A 7527-nucleotide genomic window follows, 5' to 3' on the forward strand; every position below is an offset into this window, starting at 1 on the left:
TGGCGCCTCCCTCCCTGCCTTCGGCAGCCTGCCGGTGAGTCACCCGGGACGCCAGGCAGGACTTTCTGAGAACACCCACAAAAGCCATCAGTGACAACGGGGCAGGGCCTGCATCTTTCCTGCCCCCCCCTCACTTTCACTGAGATGAACTTGCTGGCTCTCAGTGACAGCCACTGCCAGGTCCCACCACAGCAAAGGCAAAAAAAAGCAACTGGGTTAACAATTTCCAAGAATAACAGAAAAGTACTTTTCTTTTTTTAAGCATCATTTTCATGAATGAATTATTCATTCAATTGTGGTAATCCTTGCATTCATAAAAAAACCCACCAACACACAAATGTGGTGACTTCTCTTGACTGCTGCTGGCTTCTCAGCACTGGGATCCACAGGGAGGGAAGAGACCCACATCGAGTTTCTGATCTGCAGGGAAGGAAGGAAAAAGTATGATAAGAGTGGCACTGTGGAGCACAGTGACTGCCCCACAGGCAACATGGGTGCCCTAGTCTCAGTGATGAATTTGCACACAACTAATTTTAGGTTGGAAAGTGAAATACCACAAATAATTGCAATTATTTTTATGTTATTAATTTTGTATTCTGAGGAGATTTTGTATCCTGGGGAAATTATTTTAATGCTGTGGTATGATATTGATTTTGTATTCTGTGGAGACTAAAACTGTCAAAATTGGCCAATGTTACATGCTTTGTATCTCTATCAACAGCTTACTTGCCAGAGTATCCCACCGGGTATATCTTGCTGGGCAAAGCTGGATTTCTGTTCCTATCTCTGAGCCTTCAAGGCATCCCAAAAGGCTCAGCCAATCCCACTTGATTGAGCCTTGCTTTAGCATTAGAATCTCCTCAGACAGTGGGTGCCCTGTCCCCTCTGCCCAGCACCCCTGTCCTCTCAGCTGCCAGGACAACATTTACACAAGCCCACTGCCTGATCATGGTTAGAGAAAACAGAGGAAGTATCACTGCTGCTGGACTGGAGTGAAATCAGTTGGTCAAAGGTGGAGAGAGGGGTCAAAATGCATTCTTTTTACCTTTTCAACGCTTCACCCAAAAACTTCACCTAAAACTTTTCATGACCCTCACAGGATGGGATACCTAGACATAGGATCAGAGAGTATCAGACTGGAAGGGATGTCAAGAAGTCTGCATTCCAACTTCCTGCTCAAAGCAGACACAGCTCTAAGCTCAGACCAGGTCTCCTGGGACCCTGTCTGACCAGTCTTGAAAAACTCTAAGAACAAAAGCTGCACAACCTCACTGAGTGACCTGGTCCAGTGCTTGACTCTCTCCCCTTGGGGAAGTGTATCCTTATATCCAGCCTGAGACTCTTGTTTCAACTTCAGTCCCTTGTTGCTTGTCCTCCCAATGTGTAGTGCTGTGATGATTCTGGCAAAGTCTTCTTGCTGATCCCTTTGTATGCGCTGGGGGGTTGCTCTTAGGTCCTTCCAAAGACTTCTTTGCCTCAGGCTGGACTAGACCAAATCCCTCAGCCTCTAATCACAGGGCAAGTGCTTCAGCCCTTAATATCTTGCTGAACATGCCCCAACTTCCCTGTATCTGACAGAGAGAGTGTGAAACTGGACATGGTATTATAGATATGCTCTGATGAGCCCTGATATCTCCCCTCCATCTACTTCCCTCCCTAACTAATACCTCAAAAATAAAAGTGTGGGCATGCATGACCTTTAATTCTGGACTCAGTAATTCTCAGAGAAGTTCCTCGCTAGCCCATTGTTATTATTGTGGTCTGGCACCAGAACACAGCACTCAGCACCTTCAAATGCACTCAAAAAGTTCAGCATGGGCAGGACCTCTCCTTGGTGTCAGACATGCACTACAGCACCCATGCCAGCAATGAAAAGAGGAGGCAAAGCCTTAGAGCCTGGTAGTAGGAACAGTTGATTTTGTTGTCAGTGTTTATAAGAAAGAAGAATGATCTGATTTATCCACACTACTGCCCCCTCACCAGTAACCTATCTACCTCAGAGGTCTGTGTTTATTTTTATAGTCTGCCTATGACCTTACAGGATTCAACCCACTCATAATCTGAAGGTTTGATGGTGTTGAAGGGGTGAATCACCACGCACTGCATGTCTTACATGCTACCAGAAACTGCCTGAAACCCACTCCCCCTCATTCCCACGGACACCTACCTCACCCACACTGCTGCCACCAAAAGTGCTGCAGCAGAGGGGACCTTCCCTCCCTGTGGCCATTGCATGATGTGATCATGACCATTATTCACAGGCAGGGAAGGGCTGATGAAAGAAAACAATGGCTGGAGGGTGAAGTCTAAGAAAATTCACATTGCTCCTAAATCCAAGGATGTCAAACACAGCCTCACTGAACAGGAAGTCAAAGGATGTCAGCAGAGTCACATGCCTGTAAAAACAGTGTTCATGAGATCAGCCTCTGGCCTCAGCTGCAGCAAGCTCAACAAACCCTCCACTGTAGCTGGCGATCACCTAAATCACACCTATGTTTGCCAGGTCAAAAATGGGTTAACAAAAAAAGAGAAAAAATGCTTTCTTCTTTAGAGCTGACATTTCTATCTGCAGGAGTACATGCCCTTAAAAGTAAAATGTTTTTAGGCAACTATTAGAAGCAGAGCTGAGCAGAAAAACAGCTGCACTTCAGAAATTCTGGAGCTTTTGTCAAAACAATTGAAAATGTAGGTCAGTGTAGAGTAAAAATGAGCAAACCTACAGACTTGAAAAAACTTTCATTAAAATTTAGTCATTATGTGTCCAGCTGGAACTGACCACTTTTGCAATAGGGCTGATGACCTTTCTTAGTGGAAATGATCTGCTTCCATCTGTCCACTGTTGCCCATCTTACGGTAAAAAGTCATCAGGAGAGTCTGGTAGAAAATATCTTCATTTCAGCTATTACAAAATATCAATTTTGAGCTAAATTGGTTGTTGTTGGGAAATGAAAAATAATAGTGGTTTTCCTTGGTTCATATAGTTAAAAGTCACTTTCAGTGAAGTGGCAGTCAGTTCGTGTGAAATTGCCACATACTTGGTACACAAGAAATAGATGCAGCAAGGAATATTGGTAAATGTGCAGTATAAATGATGTAAGTGGTATTCTTTTGTATTTTTTCTGCTATTACGCAATTACAAGAGTTTGGCTAACACAAAATTCTTGCCAAATTCAGCAGAGGCACAGTAATGAATCAATATACAAGTGGACTTATGATAAATGCACATGTTTGAAATTGATACTTGAGGACAGAATTTTGCTGGGTAAGGACAAAGTAAAGTGACCACCCTTGAAAGAGAAAATTTATAAGGGAATTGCTGTGCAGGCAGTGGCTGTTGATTATGACCCACAGCAGCAAAAACTGCAGACACATCCATGCTGAAACAAGACAAACCAAGTCTTCTGGCATTTTTAGCAGGATGGGACAGTAGGGGAAAATAAGGACTTGCACCATGAATTTATATTCAGGCAGATAATAAATTAATTTTTAATTTGAGGTTTGTACCACACCCTGGTACTAAAATAACATAGCTGTGCTGTTGACTTCAGTGGGGCTGTTCTGATTTATTCAAGATCCAGCTCTTTGCTTAACCATCTGGTTAGTAAAAGTGAAGTAAAAGATAAGTCTATAGGACAGGAGGGGGCAGATGCAAAGTTCTTCGAAGGCTTTCAATAGAGATATTAACCTCATTTGTGTTTGTTTCTGCAGGAAGTCCTTAAAAATTTTTATGGCATTACCATTGCAGGAATGTGGCTTCCCAGGCTGCCTTGTGCCACTTATTGTCTCACTGTGCTGCCTTGGCTGTGCCCCAAACCCCACCTGGTGTCAGCACCCCACTGGGATCACCCAGCTGATGTGCCGTGGGGCACACGCTGAATGCCACTGCCCAGCACAGGTGAAATCACTGACATCCGTCAGGAACCACCTGTTCCTCCCACAACCAAAAAGAGACCAGGACACAGTGAGAGAATGCTTGGGGATGGGTGGGTGATAACAAGGTCACCAAATGTGAGCGCTGGCCTGCCACCACCCAGAGAGTGACTCAGTTGCCCACATACACTCTAACCCACCTCCATCACAATGGCCTCCAGCTCTGCTGCAGACTTGTGAAATGCCAGAGCAAAGTGGTACCGGGCCTTGCAGCCCTGCTGATTGCACTGGCCCCTGCCACGACTGGTACCAGCAGCAGTCACAGCATGTGCCATTGACATGGGGTTAAGGCTTGGTGCTGTCACTGGTCCTAACTGCGGGTCAGGGCACAGAGGCACCCGAGACACCCAGCCTGCAGTGGTGGATTCTCCTAGTTGGCTTTTCATTATAAAGATGGAAAGCAAATTCTGAAACTAGATATTTGCTCTCAATACCTAATTTCCCCACATTTCTTTAATAGGAAAAATAATAATTTGCTTATTTTCTGCAAAGTGGAAGTCTTTGGTGCCAAATGATGTTTATACTGCTTGGCTCCAACTGCAGAGTGCACAAGTTAGGGAGCTGCAAGGTAAACATGAGGAGACACCCCCAGTCAGTAAAACTAAGGAGATGCTGGACCAGATTGCCAACAGCAAGTATGAAGGCCTTATCATTGCAGGTGTATAAGAACAGGTAATAGGGGTATCTGTCACAATCAGCTGAGGTCTTCGAGGCCTGGTCTCAGGGCAGGGCAGGACAGATCACCTCTGAATGCCCAAAGTGCCTTGTCTGTCATGACCCATAAAAAACTCATCTCAAGCTGATACTGCAAAAAGCACTGTAGCATCTGCTGATGCTAAAAAGTGTCACAATGTCAGTTTTAAACACCATGAGAAAGACAGTAACTATGCACAACACAGTTTGTCTAAAAAACAGGCAGAGGTGAAGGATCAGCATTGAGTCAGAAAAAAAAAAACCTGATGACTCCTGAGTAACTCCTTCCATATGTAGCACCCAGGAATTTCCTTAACCATCTCCCACTCTCCAGCAGGGCCCAAAGCACCTTATTGTGCTTATTGTGTGTGGCATGTGTGGCTGTGTGATAACCTAAGGCTGTGGACAGCGAGAGACAGTTGATTTGGCCAGGGTTATTTCTAAGTAAAAAGTGCTGTGCTTCCCTGTTGGGGAATAAAATTCTCCAATGTACCGAAAAGAACTTTCAGTTCCCTAGAGAATGGTAATTTCTCTCAGATGTCAGCCACATGGATAAAAGTGGTTGCTTCCTCTAGAAGATGAGCAAAGTGAGCAAAGAGTCCACCTCTCTCCTTACCTGACAAGGATTACAGCTGTCACTCTGTACCCACAGCATAGCAGCACACCCTAAGCTGCAGCAGGCCAGCGCTGAGTTCTGTCCTCTCACAATTTTCTCCCTGGTGCACTGCTTTCATTCACAGCACAACAGACCTCACAAAGGAGAGTAGCATCCTTATTCACATTTGATGGATGAGGAAACTGAGTCAGAGCGATACCATAGCAGAAGCAAGAATAGAGCCCAGGTCTTGCACACCAAGAGCTGGTGAGTAGGCAGTCCTCATGAAGATGTATGGCCATGTCACCATGATTAAACACTGTGCCTTTGGTCGGTGAAGGGGTTGAGCTGAGGAAACTGGTCCCAGAACAAAAATGACAGACTGCACTTCTTGCCCTGAAGCATTAGCTCATGAAACAACACTCTCCTCAGGCTTTGTGCCTGCTTTGAGCAGGCAGATACCTCAGCCACAGGTAACTCACTCAAATGTAAAAGGCATCCTCTGGTTGTACAAGCTACTGCCTGCTTTCCTGGCAGTAGCAGGGTGGAGGTGAAGGGAGGAGACATGCCTCTGCTGTCCTGATACTCAGCTGTGCTATCCCTTCTGTAGGACCATTAGATGCTGGCCTAGATAAAAGCAGAGCCGCAGGCTGGTCTCTCTGACAGCCATTGGGCCAGGCACACAATGATCTTCAGCTCTGGGATGTGTGTGTCAGACAGTGTAGTTATAAGGCAACATCTAACACACACCAAGGCCCTTGCCCTCTGCAGAGTGTCCCACAAAATTCAGTGGAAAGCTACATGAAGATTTTCTGTGGCTGTCTGCAAGAAACAGACAGAGGTCCAGGGAAGAGATCTTGGAACCAACATTGTTTTTCTAGGAAGGCCATTATGGCACCCGCAGTGGCTCTTTAGTTCAGCAGAACTCCTTCACATCCATAATGCTCCTTTTTACCATGAGGACTGGTGAGAGAAGACAACCTGTTAACAACGGCCCATCTCTCACTTACCACTCTTTCAGCTTTACCCTCTGATGGTATCTTGCCACTGAACAAAGCTTCAGTCACTGCTCATTTGCTTATCTTTGTGTCATGTGATTAGCATCGCTGAGGCCACAAAGAAGGTATGCATACAGATCCCAAGTCCAAGGCAGAACAGTCTGGAGATAAAAATTATCTCCTTGATGTATGTGAGAAGAGCAGCTAGAAAGCATCCTTGATCTCTGACAGGGCTCTGGGATATTTTCTAATTATGGCAATTGTATGTGCAGGTGTTTCAGTCACTCAAAAACTCTGACTACAACCATAATAAATGCCTTCATTTGAGAAATTGTCATGTTCCTCTAGAGGGACCACATTGCTTTGCCTTTAAATTGCTTTGGTTTAAAGCTCTTTTAATGCTTTTCTTAGAAAAGATATTAACTGCAGCCAAAACTAGATTGTTTGGAAACAGTGGAACAACACCCTGGGAGACCAGAAAGCACCCTCACCTTTAGATTTCTGTGCTGTGCTGCACACAGTTTTGTGTAATGTGCATTTATAATCACTGAGACTGTTCAATTCACACTCGAATAAGTTCTCCCAAAACCTGTGTGTAATTGAAATTTGCATAAGAAAGTTTGAACATTTTTAAAGGCTTTTCCTCCCCACTTGCTAAGTGGAGAGCTCATGGCTTCCTGTTAAGGAAACATTTAGTCTGCTCTTGTTTTTGTTAGTCAAGTCTGGCATTCCCCTTCGAAAAAAAAAAAAGAGAGAGCGAGAAAAAGAAAAGAAGATATTGCTTAGAAGAAAGCAGTCAAGCAATATTAATACAGCCTATACCTATATAAATGCACTAGCGTGGGCACATCCTCCCACATCTGGTACACAAAGTGGGCTGAGATGATTGACCGTTCCACTCACCACTTGCAGAGGCCATCCATTTCTAAGAATATAGTGGTTTTTCATTTCCACAGAGGTTCTTCCTTCCCACATGCACATATCTTTAGCACACAGTTTTACTCCAGACCAGAGAAGCAAGGATGGGCCTTTCCACTGAACAGATAGCAGAAGACAGAAACACAACATACTAGTGACTTCAATCTGCCCTCTCTTGAAGCAACTACGCCAGCAAGTGAACCAGATAAGTCCCTTTTGGGGTGACACTGATCATGTAGCTAAGGCAAATAAAATGGGTTGGATGTCAACAGCTGTCTCTAAGCAACTGTTGGTCTGTTGTGGCCACTGACAGGTATGAAGAGAATCTGTGAGGTTATGAGAGATTGAAAGTCTGCAGCAGCAGGACTGTTATTTGATGAGAAAGTCACAAAT

General features: G+C 44.7%; 1 long non-coding RNA gene across 2 annotated transcripts in view; it reads right to left on the bottom strand.

Moving 5' to 3' along the window:
• Positions 1-7309, bottom strand: part of LOC108447404 — a 33698-nt gene extending 26389 nt beyond the window's left edge. For both annotated transcript variants that reach the window (XR_001862952.1, XR_001862951.1), the window contains exons 1-2: positions 7120-7309; positions 328-420 (exon numbers count right to left, since the gene is read on the bottom strand). This is a non-coding gene — a long non-coding RNA (uncharacterized LOC108447404). The remainder of the gene's footprint in view (positions 1-327; positions 421-7119) is intronic.
• Positions 7310-7527: the final 218 nt, after the last annotated feature.

This window comes from Corvus brachyrhynchos, unplaced genomic scaffold (genome assembly GCF_000691975.1).
Source record: "Corvus brachyrhynchos isolate BGI_N302 unplaced genomic scaffold, ASM69197v1 scaffold6, whole genome shotgun sequence".
Classification (NCBI taxonomy): domain Eukaryota; kingdom Metazoa; phylum Chordata; class Aves; order Passeriformes; family Corvidae; genus Corvus; species Corvus brachyrhynchos.